This window comes from Magnolia sinica, chromosome 9 (assembly GCF_029962835.1).
Source record: "Magnolia sinica isolate HGM2019 chromosome 9, MsV1, whole genome shotgun sequence".
Taxonomy (NCBI): domain Eukaryota; kingdom Viridiplantae; phylum Streptophyta; class Magnoliopsida; order Magnoliales; family Magnoliaceae; genus Magnolia; species Magnolia sinica.
The window spans coordinates 16,234,667-16,259,185 of NC_080581.1; positions in this window are offsets into that span (position 1 = coordinate 16,234,667).

A 24,519-nucleotide genomic window follows, 5' to 3' on the forward strand; every position below is an offset into this window, starting at 1 on the left:
GCACAGATATTTGATCAGCCAAAACATCTTATAAAAGCTCACATCCATCAAGTACGACCTTACCAATCAAATCTCGCCTTATCATTTCACCACCTAAATTAGCTCATTACTCTTCCCTTGGCTCTTCACATTAAAAACTTGATACATGAGGCAAATGAGGTGCTTAAAAATATATGGTACAGTTCTACACATGTCATGGCATGAAATGTTGAATAAGGCACAACCAAGCTATTATACATGGATGATCTACACAAGCAGTGGCATTTGTAGGATATTTTATAACACACTATATACTTAGTGCTTGAAGATGGATATAAGCATTTATGAAATATTAGTATATATGGCACATAAATACTATAAGAGAATGATTTATTTTATACTAGACATTAAAAAGTAAATTGATAATTTCTCATATTTGAGGGTAATAAGAAAATTAAAAATATAGTCTTTACTTCCATTGAATGTCATTTTCTTTTCCATTGTCCGATTCAAAGAGAAAGGAACTTTTTTCCTTTCTCACAATTTTCATTGAAGTGTCATTGTAAACTATAATTACAGAATTGAAGAGAACTGCCCTATATATCAAATATGGAGATATGGTAACTAGTAAATAAAAGTATACATCCTTAAGAAGTCATAATTTGATCCTTACTCATGACTTGATGGTAAACTCACGCGAGTTTCAACACAAGGTCATGGGTTCGAGTGCCCATTGTGGTGAAATTCCACTGTGGCGTGAGTACATGGGTGTGTGAGGTATAAGTGCGGGTGTTGTATATATAAAAAAGCCATTGCCAAATCGAGTTGTCATGGTAAATTCACAAGAGTTTCAACACAAGATCATGAGTTTGGGTGCCCATTTTGATGAAATCCTATTGTGGTGTGAGTGCATGGGCGTGTGAAGTATGAGTACATTGTGTAAAATAAATTATTAAAAAAAAAAAAAAAGAAGTCATTACTAATAGGGTTGTCAGACTCTTCCGCACCTTACACCCTTTAGAGAAGCAATTAGATGGGGGAGAGAGCTTCCAACGTGTGTAGGTTTGAGGACCTAGCCTTGTTTATATAATTGTAGGATGGAAAAGTTCAGTACCCACCAAACTCATCTTCAAAGGTAGATCCATACCATTAATCAATTACGCCTATGTTATGGTAACTTTTTTGGTTTCACTGATCAAAAAAGGATTACTTTTTATAGGAATGGAAAAACCTAGTAAAATAAATTTGGAAACTCTCTTATGTGTCTTGTACATACTAGACAAATCATGGACAAAATGCTTACCCCATGGATGAAAAATACAAAACCATGAACAAAATACTTATTTTTCTACCAAATGACCCCAAGCTTCCGATTGTTTGATCGGCCCATATGTAGTTTTAAATCACATAATCTGCATCAAACTTAATTTTACCTGTCCGTGATATGACCAATTACTTGGTTGGGAGACCATATGATTTAATTGACAATCTTTCCTTACAAGAAATGAAAGGTGGCATTATCATTTCATAGCATGACAGCGACCTATAAATAATTGAAGGATCTTGATTCGAAGAGCGATCCCTCATGTGGGGCGCAGATTAGTGAGGTGGGGATAGCTGACTTAGTGTGTGTCCCCAACTCTGGGACCCGCTTCAATGTACGGTTTTGTCATATCATTTTAGGGCATGGTCCAAAGAAAAGAGGTAGATCCAAATCACAGGCAGACCACACAGTAAGAATTTAATTCCCACCAAATTAAAAAGGATTTTAAAAAAATGACCTAATTGATATGGGGTTTACATTCCGGTAGCTTTTTCGAAACCATTTTCAAAAAGCTATCGTTGATCCTAATAATCAATAATCAATAATCATTGTTCCACCGCCTACCTTCTGTGACAGCGACTATAAGAGCAAATGGGTGGGTGATTCAGGTGGTCCCTCCGTGATGTTCATGTAAGATCCCCCGACAACCAGTTTTGTCACCCCATGTTAGGTTAAGATTCCAAAAATCGGCTCCATCTCTGATTCATGTGGACCACATGATTGGAAACATTATACATCACAACCCTCACCCTCTAATTTGTTTTCATAAGTGTGTCCAACATTAATCATAGATGGGTATGATTTTTGAACATAAGTTTAAATGTTTGTATGAAATCAAATAATTGGAATAGATTATCACAGTGAGTACTGTAAAAATCAAGGGTGGGTGTCTGCCTCCCAACTGTTTCCTTTGGTGTAGGGCACCAGAATCCCAAATTGGCCTTTTTCTTTTCCTTTAGGCCTCATATACTACTAAATATCTTATGGTTGGAGTGGATCTTACATAAACATTGTGTTTATGATAGGCCCTGAAAAAATCAAGAACGGTTTACCATGCAAGTCGTTTTTTTCTTAATACTCTACAGTTGGAGAGGGATGTAGGGGATTTTCATTTTTTACAGGCTCCATGTCAGTGTTTATGTAACATCTACTCTAACCATTAGATGCCTAATCATAGATTAAGCCCAAATCATCAAGATGGCTTGTGAATCAAGTGAGCCACGACGGAGAAAATAGTTAGGAGAGAGATGTCCACCCTCGATTTTTACAGCCCACCACGGTGATTATATGAAATTCACTTCAACCATTAGATGCCACACAAATATTTAAACCTAGTTGTGTAAAATTCAGGGCTATTTATAATTCAGTTGGGCCATGCCAAGCGAAACAGTTTGAAGGGTGATCATTGCCATGTACACTATTTCTAATCATGTGGTCCAACTGAATCATAGATAGAGGTTATTTTTAGGCCCTTGGCCTAACATGAAGTCATGCACCCGGTGGCCAAGATGAATTTTATGTAAACATCATGGTGGGGCTCACCCAAGCAGCCAGACCATTTCCAGGCATGCATGCCCAACCAGTCATTAAAAAATGTAGCCTAAGGTAGTTGAATGATAATAATACTAATTAATGAGGTGATTGTTTGAAAACCTTCTTGAAAAAAGTGTTGGAATGTAAATTCCATAGTAGTTAGGTAGTTATTTGTAAAATTCTTAATTAAAAACTTCTCGGATCAAGCTCCTGTTTTGTTTCCTTTCACCTAGAACCTTATTATTAGGTTGGATGGTAAATAAACAATATTACAGTAGTCTTAGGAAGTTTTTAATTCTGGGTGTTCAATCACCACTATTTTCCTATTGTGTGGTCCACTTGAGATTTGCATCTACCTCATTTTGGGACCGTGCCCTAAAATGAGCCATAATGGATGGATGATGTGGATACGGTAGGTGTTCAATCACCATTACTTTTCTGTGGTGTGGTCCACCTCAGATTTGGATCTAACTCATTTTTGAGACCATGTGCCCTGCTTATTTTTTAGACCATGTCCTAAAATGAGCCATAAGGGATGGACATCACAGGTACATAACACATACATCAAGGTGGGCCTCACGGTCACCTCACTCATTCAGCTGTTAGCTCTACCTCACCTAATTGAAAGCGGATTAACTACTGACGGCTTTAGTAAATATCTAGCCACTGAAGTGACATCACTATGTCCTGTGGACCTAGCATGATGTATGTGTTGTATCCACACTGTTCATCCATATGGAGAGATCGTTTTAGGGCATGAGACAAATAATGAAGCCTGTCCAAAGCTCAAGTAGACCCACCATAGGAAACAGTAGGAATTGAACATCTACCGTTAAAAACATCCTAACCTTGCAGAAATTATCCATGAAGCCTGTCCAAAGCTCAAGTAGACCCACAATAGAAAACAGTAAGAATTGAACATTTACAATTAAAAACTTCCCAACAGTAAACCTACGATGATATTTGTGTTTTCCATCGTCAATGTCTGTTTGAACTTATGAATACATCATGGTAGGCCCATGGAAGGTTTCATTGATGGGTGTCACTACCCTCAAATAAACATCTTGGTAGGCACCTGAAAAGTTTCAATGATGGGCGTCACTACCCCAACTGTTTTCTAAAGTGGGTTCCACTTGAGCTTTGGACCTAGGTCATTCTTTAGCTCATGACCTAAAATAATCACCAACAGTGCAGATACAACACATACATGGTAGTGGGGCCCACGGAACTTGGTGACATTACATCAGTGGCGAGATAGTTACTGAAGCCGTCAGTAGCTAACCCGTGTCCCACCAAATCCGTGCCCCCTGGACAGGAAAATGCCACGTAGCAATTATCCCATATCTCCGTGTCATTTATTAGATAGGATATATTTTAAACATGACATGGACCAAAATCAATGTTGTTCCTGTGCTGAAAAAAAAAAAAAAAAAAGAGCGGTTAAAAGAAAGGAATGTGGGACATGATAAATTCAATGTGCAGGTGTGTCTCACTTGATGATGACATGTTTCAAATTGTGGACCACCTAATGGATGGCTCGAATCCCATACACATGGGCATAAGCCATTATAAGGCCACCTTCTATAGGAACCTATTATTTTATTGGAATTCTGTTTCTTTTATAATTCTGAAATGGACTTTTGTTGGATGGAGCAGGGACCAATCATGTGTGCATTTTGGTCCAGTGGCTGATTTTAATATTTTTGGGATCTTGTTCAGTTCATGTTGGTCCAATGTTGTTGAGCCGCATAGCTACTCAGCACAGTGATGGGACAGTTGGGAGCGGATTTGGTACGGCAGGGTAATGCCCACTTCGGTTGGGATGTGACCATGGGGCCTACCATGATGTATGTGTTGTATATATTGTTCTTCTCTTTTTTTCCAACTCGTTTTAAGAAATGGACCAAAACATGTAGCAAATCCAAATCCCAGGGAAACTACACAACAAGAAACAGTGGTGGTTGAATGTTGTGGGCCATTAAAGATTTTAATGAAGTGAATATTTGTGTTTTCCCTTCAGTCACCTCTGTGTGATCTTATTAATAGGTTGGACTGCAAATAAACATTGTGACCAGTCTTGGGAAGTTTTTAATGGTTCACGTATAATTACTACTGTTTCATGCAGTGTAGTCTGCCTGAGATTTACATCTGCTTCCTTTTTTAGCACATGCCCTATAATGAGCTGGCCAAGCGAATGAAAGGCATGATTATATAATACATATATCATGGTAGCCCACAGTCATGGCTTGACCCACTGAATCCACTCCCTGCTCTAGGCTCACGGTTGGGTGATGAGGAGCTCGCTAACCACCTTCACGGTGAAATGACATGGTAAGATTTGATTGGTGTGGCTGTACACTGTGAGCTATGTAAGATTATGTACTCAATTAAAAAACCTTTAAAATGCCTACGGAAGGTATGACCCCACCAATCAAATCTCACCATATGTGATAGGCATGGATTAGCTACCGGCCCTATTAGCCCCTGGTTACTTGTCAGTGCTATGTGGCTCCCACCAAGATATATGTATTTTATCCACATTGTCCATACATTTTTCTAGATCATTTTAGGGTTTGTTCCCAAAATAAGGCAAATCTAAATCTAAGGTGAACCACACCACATGACAATAGTAGTGATTGAATGTCCACCACTAAAAGCCTCTTAGGGGCCATTGTAATGTTTATTTGACATCTAACCTGTTGATTAAGTCATACAAACCTAGATGATGAAAAAAAAAAAAACAAATATTAGAATGTGGGCGGTTAAAAGAAAGGAAAGTGGGACATGATAAATTCAATGTGCAAGTGTGTCTCACTTGATGACTACCATGAGTTTTGGTACATGGCATTTTTCAAAGTGTGGACCACCTAATGGATGGCTCGAATCCCGTACACATGGGCATAGGACTTGGGACTACCTTCTATCAGAACCTATTATTATTGGAATTCTGTTTCTTTTATAATTCTGGACTTATGTTAGATGGAGCAGGGACCGGTTCAGTGCTAGCCGATTTTAATGTGTTGGGATCTTGTCCAGTTCAGTGGTCCAAATGTTGCTGAGCCTCATTGCTATACTCAGTACAGTGAAGAGACAGTTGGGAGCGGATTTGGTCCGGCCGGGGTAATGCCCGCTTTGGTTGGGATGTGACCATGGGCCCACCATGATGTATGTGTTGTATATGTTGTCGGTATCTATCCTTTTCTTTTCTTCTTCTTCTTTTTTTTTCCTTTTTTTTTTTTCAGCTCATTTTAAGAAGTGGACCAGACACGGAGCCAGTCTAAATCCCAGGGAAACTACACAACAAGAAACGGTGGTGGTGGAATGTTTGTAGGCGATAAAAGTTTTTGACGAAGTGATGTTTTTTTTTTCTCTCAAAGGTTAGCTTGTTAGTACACCTACTGTCGGTTCACACTTCACTGTTAGCCGCCTCCACCAGGGAATGGATACCAAGACCTCAGTGTTGAACGAAGTATCTTTCACCCGGTCTACTACTTTGAGCTTTGGATCAGGGTTTGGAGCGCAATTAAACAATGCATGTATCAAGGTGGGTCCCATAGTCACGCCTTGACCCAACTTTATCTGATTGAATCTGCTCCCTGCTTTATGCTCAGGATTGGGTGGGGAGCTCACCACCGGCATTAAAGGTGAAGTGACATAGAGATTTGATTGGTGAGGCTGTATATTGTGAGCGATGCACACGAGGATATACTCGATTAAAAAACTTCTAAAATGCCCAGAGAAGATATGACCCCACCGGTCAAATCTCACCATATGTGACCGGCGTGGATTGGCCATTGGTGCTATCAGTCACCTGGCTATTCATTGGTGTTGTGGATCCCACCATGATGTATGTGTTTCATCCACCTGGTCTGTAACACTTTGGTCCTTGTAACCCGAAGTTTAGTAATCGTTCCGAAAACTCAATTGTTAATTTTAAATATAGTTCAAATTTGACACACACACAACTATATATATATATATATATATATATATATATATATATATATATATATATATATATATATATATATATATACACACGGTCGAGCTCATGAGAACTTCCCATGAGGTTGAGCTGTGTATGCCCCACCTTGATGCATGTCGAATATTAACACCGTGCATTTGATCGGTCCCCTTTAAATGATGGGACATCTCAAAAATCAGTTGTATACGAAACTCAGGTGGGCCATACCATTTAAAATCATGTGAAGACATGCCTAAAACATATAAAAGCACTTGGTGGGGCCCATATAAAATTTGGATGCATCTGAAACTTGGTTTGACCCCTCATAAAAGTGGGACACACATAATGGATGGGCTGGATTTGTGAACCACACCTTGGTGGGCCCAACAAATGATTATGAATGTTTTAATAGGAGGGTAACCCCTCTCAACTTTTGTACGTGGTGTGGCCCACGAAAGTCATCGATTAACATGATTTTTGAGCCCGAGGCCCACCATGGAATGGTGCATCTGACTGATGGGGTGGATGTTCGACATGCATCACGATGAGGCCCACATAGCTCGACCTCCCCCCCCCAACATATATATATATTCTTTTATTTTTCAAAGTCAACAGTTTAGCGCAAGAGTAACAAATCAAGTATAAAGGAAAAAAAAGTCTAGCTATACATATCAAAATATTCAAGTGGTTGTCCAAAGGATTATATAAACCAATGTCCTAAGTCTTTACAAATATAGGAAAGTACGAAATCATCGTGAATGAAATCCGAAATCTAAAGTTGTAAGATCATCAAACTCCTCACGCTCCACCTGAGCACCAACATGTGCATCACTTACATTTCCTGCACCAATGAATATGGTTTAATAGCGTCAATGAATATCCCACTAAGGTACACCCCCCTAAGATTTATCGAAACATCAAGATAATTAAGCATAGTTTGTCAGGAACAGTTTATAATAAATATTTCAAAATGACCATCATAGTAATAAGATAGAGTTTGTCAAATACACATACATTGAATAAATTTCATAATGATATTCTTGTTTAAATGCATGAATGCATGCACATGCTCACAGACCTGGTGATGCTCATCCAGCTGTCAAAAAGTTTGCCTAAGGAAAACTAGCCACCCGAAAAAGTACTCAAAGGTACACCCTAAGGAGAACTAGTCACCCGAAAAGGACCATACAATAAGGACATCCAAGAAAATCTATCATCCCGAAAGAGTATTATACGATACCCCCAAGGAGAACTAGGCACTTGAAAAAGTCCATGCGAAAGGGACAATGCATAGTAGTCGAATGCATGCGACAATAACTTACGATCACTCGATAAAATGCTACACAGTACAACCCATAGTGACCCAAGAAAACCTTGTGTCTTATATCGGCCACATGGTAAAGTTTGTATGTTATGAAATGCATTATTAGCCCAACCATTATTATTCTAATTATGACCAGCCATTTTAAGAAAACCCAAAGGTCACTACGATTTTTTAGCCCAACCATTATCACCCAACATAAGCCGACAACTCGAGCATAGTGTTCCATACTACCATCTTCGACTAATGAGACTCTAATACTAGGATGTTTAATGGTAACATTCTTAACTAGTGGCCAATCATAATTTATCAATTGAAAATTGCTATCGCAAGGTTATACTAAAATAATCCATCAACATCACATAGGGTAATTATTCCACCAAAGTCACAAATGGCAAATATTTCATTTAAGGATGTGATAAAAATAGATTACTCCCAAAAGTCACATAAGCACAAATGATCCACTAGATAGTGAGTCCACAACAAAATTCTATTTAATCTATTATACAAAATGGCCACTAGTTCGAGGACATTCAGAAACACCATCAAGTAACCACAAGTAGTAAAATAAGTCATGTACAATATCAATAGCACTTACACATATAAAATATTCATTTTAAACCAGAATATGAATATTTAAGATTCATAGCATGTTCATATACTTGAATATAATTTCAATGATCAATCATTTATTTGTGAATTATCACTCAAATAAAAACTAACATTTATCATCATTTTCACTGAATATTATATTAAGTGATCAATGAAATAAATGAACTAAACAAACTATCAGGATATAGAAAAGCTTGAAGGGTGATCCTCACCTTAGAGTCGAATCCCTCGCTTGCTATTGTTAGATTCATGTATATTCATTCAAGGATTGAATCCTCTTGAGTTGGATCGCCTTTAAGTGTCACTAAAATCATATGATCTCACTTTAGGGTCAAATTCTACTCCCCTCGAATTGGATTTGAATGGATTTAACTTAAATTCTTGACTTTGTGCAAACCTGACTCGAATGCAACTCGATCGAATGGAGTAGATCTTAGATGCTTGACTTGACTTGACTTGATTTCTACTCGATCCTAACCTGAGTTTCCTCAAACACGTTGGGGTCACCGACTTCTTAGTAAAGACCTCAAGGTTACTGAATTGGAACATGCCTGAACCAAGTTAGACCCGACATTGGACTCAGTGAAATCCGCTGAGTCAACACGACAGTGACCCGGTGACTATACAACTTGTAACTCAATTCCAAATCGTTTTCTTCTTAACTCGCATGATCTTCAAATTCTTCCAGCAGGATCTCCTCATGATGTTAGATTGGGTTCAACTCAACCTGGACTGAACTCTCCCCTAGGCTCAGTAGAAGTGGCTCAGACTCAAGTCGCAAGTGAGTCGGTAAAGTCAAACCGAGAGAGATCCTCTCTCCCTCTTCTTCTTTCTTTTCTCCTTTCCATCTTCCTTCCTTCTACCTCTTCTTCCTCCTCAGCTCGGCCGGCAACTCGCTAAGTTGACTCGACCGCTGTCAAGACAACGCATTTGAACACGGGAGCCCCAACTCTCTCTTTATCTCTCTTTCTTCTCCTTTCTTTCCTTCATCTACTTCTCTACTGCCAACGTCCAACAACTAGACTCGATAAAACTGGACTCAACTCGTAGTAACTCGAACCGAGTCAAATGACTCAATGCAGCGAGGAAGAACGACGCCCTCTAACTCTCTTTCAGACTTTCCATTTATGGAAATGGTTGCCTTAAGAGAGCTTATATAGTCTCTCTGGAATGCCTAGAAGGATCGACTCCTAATCAGCTGATTAATTACAGTTTTAGTTGCTTAATTTGTGACGTTTTGTGATGATGTAATTGAATCATACTTGCATGGCTGTGATCAGACTGTATGGATGGACTTCTGGTCACCTGGCCCACCGTATGAACGTTTCTATTAGTGTTTATGACCCATGATCAGATGGTGGGTTGGCTGGCTAGACGAGGAACATAACTCCACAATCAATGAAAGATTCTCATTAGGTGAATGATCTTATGATTTGATGCCTTTGGATGGTTTAGATGGGTCTCAAAGACCTTGTGGGGCCCACCATTTAGACACCAACCCACAAAATCTCAGTGGCTTCCGAGTTTTCTGAGTCGCGACAACTCTAGCTAGGCGATGGAAACCCTAAATTGTGCAAAAAGGAATGGATGGCTAGGATTTTTCCTACACAAAGGGCTAGGATTGAGAGAGGATCCCGCACTTGGATTGCCAGCTGTTATGGAAACAAAGATTCTATTCTCAATAAAAATGGCCGCACACAATGCACTTCGCACTCCTGTTTGTGCATACGCACATGTGCATAAGCTCGTGCGGACACTATAGTCTTAGATGTTCACAACCCCAAGTGTAGGGTCGCTATGTAGTAATAATCTCGGTAAGATCGAGGTCAAATTGTTCACTCCCCAAGTATAGGGTTGTGATGTAGTAATAAACTCGGTAAGACCGAGGTCGAATCCACAGGGACTGATACCTGTACGTTATCTGAAACCAAGTAGAACTAGAACTAGACTAAGATGTGATCTAACCAAATAGAATTTTAAGGAATAATTGTGGAATAATTATCTAAAACTTTAAGGAATTCAGAGGAAGAAACTAGGGATTCAGATGATCCACTTGTAGAGATCAGGGAAAAATTATGCCTGCTTCAGAAATCATGGAATTTAACTAGACTTCCTTTGATATAGTTTTCAAGAGGTGAAAGGTATATGAATTAGAATGGATTCCATCACCAAACCATGCCCAGGAGACAAAGTAAACAATAAAATTAAACTAATTACCAACCAACCAACAATGTATGAGGATCAAGAAGGGTACTGTCATCCTACCATGCCCATGGGACAATGATGAACAACAGAGGTTCCTGACTTCATAAACATAAAAAGGGAAAAGAAATACTCAAAGCCATTGCAAACCCATTGTAATTTCAGTTACAACAGACCATAAAAGACTAAGAAAAATATTCCTTTAATAATCAACTATATCAAATTCAGTTTATGAATTAAAGGCACACAGTAAAATCTCCCATCTCGCTACAGGCTTCACCTCTTAGCCCTAGCTAAGAGGTTTAGCCACACATGAATGGGCTAAATTCAAATAAAAATAGAAATAAAAAGAGAAAGAAAAGAACAAGGAGGAGAGAAAAGAAGAACAGGCTTACGTCCAGCAGCCACCCTTCATTCCCACGGCTGCCCTGTACTCAGCCAAGTCTCTCTCTCTCCGTTCCTCCAAAGCCAAGCCCCACTCCTTTTGCTCACGTTCCAGCCGTAGATTCCAGCCACGTCCAGCCTTCGTGCCACCCAACTGTCTTCACGTTTTCAGCCTCCACCCGCTCCCTGTCTCCTCTTTCTTCAAAGCCAAGACCGCAACCCTGCTCGTCCCCCTTCTCTCCACATCTCTCTCTCTTTAATATCCTAAGATAGGGCGCTCGTTTCAAGAGTTACGCAGCAACAGCTCCGGAGGAAATCATGCGCAGGGCCGACGCACGTTATGCAGTGAATTCTCCAAACCACCTGCGTTTGGATGAATGATCGGGACGCTGACCGTCCCAGATTTTTCAAATGTCTTCATGGCTAAGGTCAATCCTGGCTTAGGCATCATCTGGACGGTTTGGATCAGCATTTTGATCAACACCGAAATCGTACAACAGCACGCAAAAGTCGGCCTGCGCCCGGACGCAAAAATAGGGATTGCGTATTCATTACGCTGTGACGCTGGTGGGGTCCATACTTAGATTCAAATGAAAAATCCAAGCCGTCCACCAGATTGCTTTCGGAATTTCAGTCGGGAACGGAAGGTTTTTGGTCGTCCGTTGATGTGGCCCCCAGAATTATCACCTGACCGTTCGCACCTCGTCCGAATGGTTGAAATCTGCTCCGTACTCCTTCTAGGAAAAATTCCACCTAGGTGTGGGTCACACCCTCCCTCTGGACTCGGTGGACGGTTCAGATGGATGATTTGGATGCTGAATGGGCCCCACTGCACGAAACCGGCGGGTCTCGTGCGTCCGTGCTTGAGAAGGAGAAGGAGACGGGTCTCCCGTGTTGACCGGGAGACCTTGGTCCGGTGCACAGCGGGTGTACGCCTGCTGTGTACACCGGCCATGTAAAATGGGCCTCACCTTGATGTTTTAATGAAATCCACTCCGTCCATCTGACTTCTCATCTAATTTAAGGAGATGAGACCAAAATCAAGGCATATCCAGAGATCAGGTGGGCCCCAAATCGCTGTTCTATGGGCTGATCTAACTGTTGGGCTACTTCCATAGTGATCTGAGGGCTAAAATTTGATATGTACGGTTAATTTATGGCCCTCAGGCCATGCATGCAGTTTTGAGCCAATCAGATGGTGGGAACCCTATGATTTTGCATTCTGGACACTTTTCGGGCCACCTGAGCTTCAATTTCTCGATTTTCTTGGATCCCTGGCGTGCAAATCTGTCGATCTTGGTCTCCTAGGGTCCGTCCCTTGCCTTGGTGACTTCAGACCGTTGAATCCATGCTTTTAGTACCCTTTCCTAGTCCAGGCTCGTGAATACGCCCTGCATCACAAACACGATTAAATCAGGCCATTAAGCGGTATCATGCTTGTAAATCTATGCAGCAACTGGGTCTGATATGCGATATTTGACCCTCAACACAACCCCCAACCAGCATCTTGCTAGTCCTGAGCAAAGTATGCGAAAAATAAGTTGAGAATTACAGAACAATTTCTATAAAATCGAATGATTTTTGAAAATAATCCAGAATTAGAAGTCTACGATTCATGATTGTTGGCATTACTTTCTCCTGAAATCAAGCTCACAGTAAACTTCATAATCAAGTTCAAATATTAATCCCTTAATTAGAACAATTCCAAACACTGAATTCCATGGATGTATAGTCTAATCTCGACTTATCAACATTGAGATTCACCTCTCTATTTAAGGATATTATTGGTAACCAATAAGAGAATTCACGATAACCCAACTTGGCTTACACATTATCTTTTTATTCTTTTAATATTTGATTTTTTTTCATTAAAAGTAATGCCAAGAAGGGGAATTGAGTCCTCACCTATAGGGAGCAAACCTATGGTAAAGACTGTACACCCAACTTTTTCTCATATCATTCATAGGGAATTAAATCTATACCTATAGGGAGCAACCCTATGGTGAAAACCATTCGCCTAATCTTTCCAATTTCTCAGGTTGGTTCCTTTCAAGCTTAGTGATTACCAAATTAATCCTTCAATATCGAATGAAATCTTAATGTGTAAGCGAGATGTGACATGTAAAATTATGATTCAATCAATGTTTAAAACTTCTAATCATGGATTAATAGTTCTAACTTAACTGTGAAATCTAACAGATACTGAATCCAAGCGTCTTAATTTTCCTACATCATGTATCTTGAAATTCCAAGTGCCCTAGATGGCTGTCAAAATTCCTTCGAATTCACAAGAAAGTCCAGAAAAAAATTTTAAAAATTTTCACAATTTTTGCTCAAGACCAAGAAAATGCTGATTAGGTCACCTAATCTCCCACCCCCAACCTAAAATCTACATTGTCCTCAATGTAAAAGATATGAGCATGCAATGTACTTGGGACAACGAAAAGTGAGTATGAAGTGATGGGAAGATAGTACCTGGACGAAAGAATCAAGAGGTTTTCCAAAGATATCTATGTAAGAGCGGGTCAGCACAAGAGAAACCAACAAAAATAAAAATAAAAATAAAAATAACACAAATGAAATCCTACTTACACCACTTTCGCAGGTACTCTCGATTACATTTAGCATATGCAACAAGCCTTTAAACCCCTAGGTTGCCCCTAGTGGACGAGTTTGAGTCTCGTGAGGGTTCGCAGTAATGTTACCCACAAACATTGAACTAACTAATGATAAAAACGAAATGAAATGAAGAGCTAGGTTGCCTCCCAGGAGTGCTAAGTTTACCGTCTTCAACCAGACAAATAAAGCAACTACCCTAGTCCTAAGAAAACAGGAAACCTACCTATACCTCCATCAGACTAGGAGATCAATCCTGGTAAACAGGATCAGTCAGAGGCATGGACATGTCCTCTAAATCAAATTTCTCGACAAATGGTTTCAATCGATGTCCATTGACTTTAAACTCCTTGCCATTGTCAAGATCTCTTATCTCAACGGCCCCATACGGAAAAACAGTGACAACAATGTAAGGGCCGGTCTAACGAGATCGAAGCTTACCCGGAAAGAGATGTAATCGAGAATTGTACAAAAGGACCTTCTGACCAGGCATGAATGATTTTCGCAAAATGTGTTGGTCATGAAATGTTTTCATCTTGTCCTTGTAAATTCTCGAATTATCGTACGCATCATTCCGGATTTCCTCCAGTTCATTCAATTGAAGTTTGCGTAGCGAGCCAGTATTGTCCATATTGAAATTAAGATTTTTGATCGCCGAGTACGCTTTATGTTCCAACTCCACAAGTAAGTGACAAGCTTTCCCATAGACAAGTCTAAAGGGAGACATTCCAATAGGGGTTTTAAAGGCAGTACGGTATGCCCATAAGGCATCAGTCAATCGGATTGACCAATCCTTACAATCAGGGTTAACCGTTTTTTTCAAAATGTGTTTAATTTTCCTATTAGAAATCTCAGCTTGTCCACTTGTCTGTGGGTGGTACGGGGTGCTCACCTTATGAGAGATACTGTATTTCTTCATTAAGCTTTCAAATGGTTTATTACAAAAGTGTGAGCCCCCATCACTAATGATGGCTCGAGGCATTCCGAATCGAGAAATGATGTTTTCTTTTAGGAATTTAATAACCGTGCGATGGTCATTAGTTCGACACGAAATCGCTTCAACCTATTTAGTGACATAGTCCACGGCGAGCAAAATATACAGATTTCCAAATGATTGGGGGAATGGTCCCATGAAATCGATGCCCCAGCAATCAAATGCTTCAATGATAAGGATGGGATTCAAAGGCATCATATTTTGACGGGACAATGCTCCCAATTTCTGGCAACGCTCATAAGCTTTGCAAAACTCATGAGTGTACCTAAACATAATGGGCCAGTAAAAGCCACACTGTAGAATCTTGGCCGTGCTCTTTTTAGCAGAAAAGTGACCACCACAGGCCTGTGAGTGACAAAAGGAGATGACGCTCTGATGCTCATCGTCTGGTACACATATCCTTAGAATTTGGTCTGGGCAATATTTAAATAAATAAGGATCATCCCAGAAAAAGTTGCGCACCTCGGTGAAAAATTTCTTCTTATCTTGCGCAGTCCACTGTGTCGGTATGGCACCTGTAGCAAGATAATTAGCAACATCAGCGAACCAAGGTGAATGGGAGACTCTGAACAGTTGTTCATCAGGGAACATGTCGTTGATATGGGGCGTCTCAAGGGAATCAGAGGTATGAAGGCGAGAAAGGTGATCGGCCACAACGTTTTCTACTCCCTTTTTATCTTTAATTTTCAAATCAAATTCTTGGAGTAAAAGGATCCATCGTATCAAGCGGGGCTTAGAATCATTCTTAGAAAGAAGATACTTAAGTGCCGCATGATCTGTGTAGATAATGATCTTGGATCCGATCAAGTAGGACCTAAATTTGTCCAAGGCGAATACTACAGCTAAGAGTTCCTTTTCCGTAGTCGAGTAGTTCACCTGGGCAGAATTTAAAGTTCTACTTGCGTAATGAATGGCGTAGGGCCTCTTATCTTTTCTCTGGCCTAGGACCGCCCCAAGAGCATAATCAGAAGCGTCGCACATAAGATCAAAAGGAAGGCCCCAGTCGGGTGGCTGCATGATAGGTGCAGTGGTTAACGTGCCCTTAAGCTTGGTGAAAGCTTCCTAGCATTGCTCAGTCCACTCGTACGGAGTATCCTTTTGAAGAAGATTACATAAAGGACGAGAGAGGAGACTAAAGTCCTTTATGAATCGCCTGTAAAATCCTGTGTGTCCTAAGAAGGATCGCACGTCTCTGATGTTCTTGGGTGGGGGTAGGTTAGAGATAAGATCGATTTTTGCCTTATCTACCTCGATTCCCTTGGACGAGATGATATGCCCAAGGACAATTTCCTTCTGAACCATGAAATGACACTTCTCCCAATTAAGTACCAAGTTCTTTTCTTCACATCTTTTCAGCACACATTTAAGACTTTCCAAGCACTTGCTGAAAGATGGACCGTAAACAGAGAAATCGTCCATGAAGACCTCTAGATATTGCCCTACCATATCAGAAAAGATACTAAGCATACATCGCTGAAAGGTGGCAGGGGCATTACTGTAATAACCCAAATAAATCTTGACCGTCAAATTTTAACCGTTGACCAATGTACCCAATTAGCCTGATATGACCGTCGATCTACAAGATCAATTGGTTCAATCTCAACCATTAATTTGGACATATCCAATCCAACTGTTCGTTAACTAATAAATCCAACCATATATTTAACCATCCATCCAACAATACAACCATCAAACCGTCCATATGCTGAAATCATCAGAATACTTATCCATCCATCTACCATCCATCTAAACTGACCGTCCATCTCACCAATAATCCACAGGTACATAACAAAGTCCATTCCCTGATCTCATCTAGCCGTACATTTATCCATCCATTTACCCATACATCTATCCGTCCATCTATTATACACTAATCCATCCATCCATCTACACCATCCATGTACCATCAAATACATCCCAACCACACACATGCACCAAACACATCATGCACACATACCTTTCACATGTGGCATACATGCATCATATACATCACATACATGGACCACACACATGTGACACATGTGCCACACACGTGGCATGCATGACACATTACATGATATTAATGGTGCACGTTATTTAAATCTAAAAGAAAAAAAAAACGTGACCAAATGAGATGAAAACCGAAGCAACAACCGTTGCCTTCTCCCCCACGTGTTTAATAGCCAGTGAAATAAATCACTATAAATAGGAGTAGGGTGGTAGGTGGTGAAACGTGAGGTGAGGTGAGGTGCTGTGACGTGAGGAGAGAGAGAGAGAGAGAGAGAGAGAGAGAGAGAGAGAGAGAAGTATTGCTGGACATTCACGTTGGAAAGAGAGGGAGAGAGAGAAGAGAGAGAAAAAGGAAGAAAGAAAAGAGGAGAGAGAAAAAGGAAAAGAGAGGAAGAAAAGAAAAGAAAAAGAAAAGACTTCTTTTTAAGAAAAAGTGAGTTTCTCTCACTTGATATTTTCTTTATATATTTTCTTATATTCCACTTGGTTTCCTTTATTTTTATTATTATGCAAATCAGTCAATAATTGTGCATATTTCTCTTATTGATTTATTTATTTGATTCATATTTTGTTGTGTTTATTTAACATGATTTTTTTATAGTTCTCCTTATTTTAATTAGCAAGCTATGAATCAACTCTAAACTTTTTTACCCATGCATTAATAATTCTTTTATTATTATTTTTATTTTTGTAATTTATAGAAAATCTGAATTTAGAGCATCTAAAAAAATAAAAAATTCAAGTTCAATATACTTTTTCAGACCATCGAATCGGATTTGACGGATTGCATTGCATAAATATATTTTCACATAAGAACTTTAAATCATGTACAAACAATTTACAATGATTAGAAACAATTTGTCCTTAGAAATATTTTGCTCATGAACTATTAAAATTATATTTACTCCGAACAGTTTTTGGAACACCAAAAAATAGGTGCGGCGATCAAGTCCTCTGGGTTGAAAATCCCTAAAGCGTAAATAGGTGGGGCGATCAAGACCCTTGGGTTGAAAGTCCCAGAAACCCAATTGGTACCTTTTGGAACATCTACCGTACCCTTTGAGTGGGTGAGCATGTCAGGATTACAAAAGATTCGGTAGGGTAGTAGTCTGACCAGCTAACGTACAAATGGGTCCCTCACCAAGTGCCCTTTGGATGGGTGAGCATGTCATGCAAGAGGTTCCCATTGTCAGGCTAGGTGTTGTATTAATTGGCATGGGTGTTGGCCAACCGGTGTAAACTGGCCCTGGTGTTAAAAAGAATAAACCACACCTTTTATTATGGAGTATATCATATGTTGATTTCATTCATTCATGTTTCTTTGAATTTACGTTGAAATTTGGTGTTTATTAGATCTCCTCATTTGTTGTTTTACCTAAATAGATATTGTATCTTTTAATACTTTTATTCATGTTATATGAGGTTATTTTGAAACCTGTGTTGAGATTACTCACTAGGCTTTGCAGCTTACCCTGTTGGGATTTTAAAATTTCAGGATCAGGATCACATGGAGGAGCTTAAAGAGATTTTCTTTTATTTATTTTGTTTCTTTACCATTTTCTAAATAAGTGTAATGAACATTTAGTATGACAACATTACGATGATATGTGTTTGATGATAATCTTGAATAGTCGGAACATAGACATTTTTCTTTAAATAAATGTTTAATTATTAAAATTTTGGATTGTTATATTTTATGAATGAGGTTATTTTGTCAATATATGCGTGGAATATGAAGTGTAAACATACAAAACATAAGTCATGCCTGCGGGTACGGAATCGGGGTCAGATATACCCAGGTGCCGAATTTCGGGGCGTGACAGATTGGTATTAGAGCCAAGTTTAGAATCATTGAGGACCTACGGTTTTACTTGAAAACTTAGTCACTTTGAAAATTAGGATATATCCCCTGCGAGTGTTGTTGTGATCAAAACTTAACTTGTAGTATTGTCTTTTAGTGATCCATCCTTATGTGATATCTAAAGCTTATTGTTTGATTTAGAACATTTCTGGGAGCCGGCATGGAAATAGAGGTAGATGTCGAGCTAGTCCTGTGGTAGCCACACCGGGGACCACCGAAAGTGGCCAATCACTGGATGGGGTCTTTCGTGCTTTAGGTGACATGGCAACCATTCTTGGACAACACATTCGTCGTGATAATAGAGGAGCCGCCCAAGTTGTGCAGGATGGCATTGGGGGCTTAATAGAGAAATTTAAGAGATTGAAGCCGCCTACTTTTGAGGGTTTATCGGACCCTATGGAGGCAGAAAAGTGAAAAAAGCAAATAGAGAAGATATTCACTGTTTTAGGATGTGATGAGGAGCAGAAGGTTACACTTGCGGTTTTCATGTTAGAGGGAGAGGCCGATCACTGGTGGGAGCCAATTGCTAGAACAATTGAAGAAGATACTGCATGGACATGGGATATGTTCTGTGAGAAATTCAATGAGAAATACTTTCCTGAGTGTGTACAGGAGCAAAAAGCAGAGGAATTCATAAGCTTAGAACAGGGGGAGATGACTGTAGGCCAGTATGAGTCTAAATTTACTGAATTATCCCGTTTTGCCCCATTTATGATTCAGGATGAAGCTCGCAAAGCTAAGAAGTTTGAACGAGGTCTGAGAGGGTCAATTCGTAACAAGTTGACTCCACTTAAGCTTAGATTGTATGCCGATGTAGTAGAACGGGCTCTAATGATAGAGCGAGACAACGAAGAATTCTGAAAAAGTCGTAACCAAAAGAGAGAAACGAAGAGCAATGCTAAGGCTGCATCGAATACATCTCAAACACAGGGTGATGCTTCTAAGAAACTAAAGACGATGGTAACAAATACCTCAACTCCTGCTCAGCCAATGAACCGATTTACGGGTAAATGTTATAACTGCGGAATGGAGGGTCACTCTGCGCGTTTTTGTAAACAACCACCTCAGCAACCACATTATCAGGCGCTCCCTCAGATGCACCCGAGACCTCAGCCACAGTTTCAAGCACATCAACCGCAGTACCAGAGACCCCCATATCATCAAGTACCGGAACAGTATCAGAGAAATTCGCAACAAAGACCCCCTCAGCAGCAGCAACGCCCACAACAACAACACTATCAGCCGAGGCAGGAAGGTCAGGCTTCTCGACAACCAGCCCAGGGTCGTGTGTTTACTATAGTACCATCAGACGCAAATGCTAATGGAGCAGTGGTGGAAGGTACCATAATTATCTATTCCTCGTCCGCTCAAGTTTTATTTGATTCAGGAGCTACACATTCTTTTATTTCGACTCTTTTCATGCATACATTGGGTTTATCTCCTGAACTCCTAGATAAGAATTTAGTAATTGCTACACCAATAGGAAGCTCCGTAGTGTTAAATCAGATATGTAGATCTTGCCCTGTCATGGTTGGAGATTCCGTATTGTTAGCCAACCTTATCGTATTAGACATGCAAGAGTTCGATGTTATTCTGGGAATGGATTGGTTAGCTTCGTTCCATGCAAATTTGGATTGTTTTGAGAAGACCGTGGCATTCTCTATTCCTGGGCGACCGAGACTCCAGTTTCTTGGAAAGCAAAAGAATGGACCGTTATGCGATTTCTTAGCACTTTTGGAGGAAGAACCACATGAAGTAGGTATCAATCAAATTCCAATCGTATGTGAGTTTTCCAATGTATTTCAAGACATACCAGGGTTGCCTCCAAGAAGGGAGATCGAATTTGGTATAGATCTTATGCCCGGAGTCTCACCAATCTCCATGACACCGTACCGTATGACACCAGTAGAGTTGAAGGAACTGAAGGAGCAGATTCAAAAGTTATTGGAGCAGGGTTTCATTCGGCCGAGTACATCACCGTGGGGTGCACCAGTCTTATTTGTAAGGAAGAAAGATGGCTCGATGAGGTTATGTATTGATTATCGCCAACTAAACAAGGTTACCATTAAAAACAAATACCCACTTCCTAGGATAGATGATCTTTTCGATCAGTTGAAAGAAGCCAAGTTTTTCTCCAAAATAGATTTGCGGTCAGGATATCACCAGCTTAGAATTAAAGAAGTAGACATACCAAAGACGGCCTTTAGGACTCGTTATGGCCACTACGAGTTTCTCGTGATGCCGTTTGGACTAACAAATGCACCAGCAGTATTTATGACCTGATGAACAGAGTATTTAAGCCACACCTAGATTGTTTTGTCATAGTATTCATAGATGATATTCTTATATATTCAAAGACCCAGGAAGAACATGAGCAACATCTTAGAGTCACTCTTCAAACCCTGCAGGAACACCGATTATATGCTAAATTTGAAAAGTGTGACTTTTGGAAGGAGGAAGTGAAATTTTTGGGCCATGTAATTTCGAAGAAGGGTGTATCAGTAGACCCATCAAAGGTAGAAGCAGTATTAAAGTGGGAACAGCCCACGAGTGTGACCGAAATACGTAGTTTTCTTGGTTTAGCAGGGTATTATCGAAGATTTATCAAAGACTTCTCTCGAATTACGGCACCGTTAACTCAATTGACCAGGAAGGGTGTAAAATTCATTTGGGATGATACTTGTGATCGGGCATTTTCAGAGTTAAAGATTAGGTTGACGACAACGCCTGTCCTCACCATTCCTTCGAGTGGTGAAAAGTTTGTAATCTTCAGTGATGCTTCATATAGAGGTTTAGGTTGCGTCCTTATGCAACAAGATAAGGTTGTAGCTTACGCCTCTAGGCAACTGAAAGTGCATGAGCAGAATTACCCTACTCATGACTTGGAGTTGGCAGCCGTGGTTTTCGCTCTCAAAGTATGGAGGCATTATCTATATGGGGAGAAGTTTGAGCTATTTTCAGACCATAAGAGTCTGAAGTATCTTTTCTCTCAGAAAGAATTAAATATGAGGCAGCGTCGGTGGATGGAATTCTTGAAGGACTATGACTTCACCCTTCAATATCATCCAGGTAAAGCCAATGTAGTAGCAGATGCCTTAAGTCGTAAGCCACACGGAGTAATCGCTCACCTCATGATTCAGCGATGGAAAATGTTAGATACAGTGAAGGATTTTGACATCCAGCTGAATCCGCAAACGTCTGTAGCTCGTCTCTTGAACCTAGTCGCTCAACCTTCCCTAATTAGTAAGGTTATAGAAGCTCAACAACAAGATTCATGGATACAAGCTAAGGTAATAGAAGCTGAAAAAGGTGGTAAGTCAGAATGGAAAGTTGGTACTGATGGTGGATTAAGGTTCCAAGGAAGATTATGTATACCAAATGTGGCTGAATTAAAGAAGAAAATTATGGACGAGGCACACCGCACTAAATTCACAATCCACCCTGGAGGTACGAAGATGTATCACGATATGCGTAGGCAATATTGGTGGAATAATATGAAGAGGGAGATCGCTGATTTTGTAGCCAAATGTCTCACATGTCAACAGGTGAAAGCAGAGCATCAGAAGCCGTCGGGGATGTTACAGCCACTACCGATTTCTGAGTGGAAGTGGGAGCACATATCCATGGATTTCATTATGGGATTGCCACGGACACGTAATAATCATGATGCAGTTTGGGTCATCGTCGACCGGTTAACTAAGTCCACACATTTTCTTCCTATACGTGCTACCTATCCCCTAGAAGAATTATGTAAACTATATATTAAAGAAATAGTTAGACTGCACGGAGTGCCTGTATCCATCGTATCGGATCGGGATTCTAGGTTTACATCTCATTTTTGGAGAAGTTTACAGAAGGCACTGGGAACCACTCTTGATTTTAGCACCGCTTTTCACCCTCAGACTGACGGGCAGACTGAAAGAGTGAATCAGATCCTTGAAGACATGCTCCGAGCTTGCGTGCTTGATTTCAAAGGGAGTTGGGATGATCATTTACCATTGATCGAGTTCGCTTATAATAATAGTTACCAGACAAGTATCGGCATGGCGCCATATGAGGCTTTATACGGAAGGCCTTGTAGATCTCCAAATTGTTGGACAGAAGTTGGAGAAGGTAGTTTGCTTGGACCAGAGATTGTGCAAGAGACAACGGAGAAGATTTTCATCATTAGAAACCATTTGCGCGCAACCCAAAGTCGTCAGAAGAGTTATGCAGACAATCGCAGAAGAGATCTAGAGTTTGTAGTTGGAGATCATGTCTTCTTGAAGATTTCTCCTATGAAGGGCGTTATGAGGTTCGATAAAAAGGGAAAGTTGGCGCCAAGGTATATAGGTCCGTTTGAGATTTTAGAGAGGGTTGGTGTTGTCTCATATAGGCTTGCTTTACCGCCTCAATTGTCTAGTATTCATGATGTTTTCCATGTATCGATGTTAAGGAAATATGAGCGGGACGTTTCTCATGTTATAGACTGGCAACCATTAGAGATCTGAGAAGATGCTTCATACATCGAACAACCAGTACGTATTCTTGACCGGAAAGATCAAGTGCTTCGATCTAGAGTTATACCGTTAATCAAGGTTCAGTGGAGTCACCATACCGAGGAAGAGGCTTCTTGGGAACGCGAGGCCGAGATCCAAGAGAAATACCCTCACCTGTTCGTATTATAGGTATGTAAATTTCGAGGACGAAATTTCTTTTAAGGAGGGTAGAATGTAATAACCCAAATAAATCTTGACCGTCAAATTTTAATCGTTGACCAATGTACCCAATTAGCCTGATATGACCGTCGATCTACAAGATCAATTGGTTCAATCTCAACTATTAATTTGGACATATCCAATCCAACTGTTCGTTAACTAATAAATCCAACCATATATTTAACCATCCATCCAACAATACAACCATCAAACCGTCCATATACTAAAATCATCAGAATACTTATCCATCCATCTACCATCCATCTAAACTGACCGTCCATCTCACCAATAATCCACAGGTACATAACAAAGTCCATTCCCCGATCTCATCTAGTCGTACATTTATCCATCCATCTACCCATACATCTATCCGTCCATCTATTATACACTAATCCATCCATCCATCTACATCATCCATGTACCATCAAATACATCCCAACCACACACATGCACCAAACACATCATGCACACATACCTTTCACATGTGGCATACATGCATCATATACATCACATACATGGACCACACACATGTGCCACACACGTGGCATGCATGACACATTACATGATATTAATGGTGCACGTTATTTAAATCCAAAAGAAAAAAAAAACGTGACCAAATGAGATGAAAACCGAAGCAACAACCGTTGCCTTCTCCCCCACGTGTTTAATAGCCAGTGAAATAAATCACTATAAATAGGAGTAGGGTGGTAGGTGGTGAAACGTGAGGTGAGGTGAGGTGCTGTGACGTGAGGAGAGAGAGAGAGAGAGAGAGAGAGAAAAAAAAAAGTATTGCTGGACATTCACGTTGGAAAGAGAGGGAGAGAGAGAAGAGAGAGAAAAAGGAAGAAAGAAAAGAGGAGAGAGAAAAAGGAAGAGAGAGGAAGAAAAGAAAAGAAAAAGAAAAGACTTCTTTTTAAGAAAAAGTGAGTTTCTCTCACTTGATATTTTCTTTATATATTTTCTTATATTCCACTTGGTTTCCTTTATTTTTATTATTATGCAAATCAGTCAATAATTGTGCATATTTCTCTTATTGATTTATT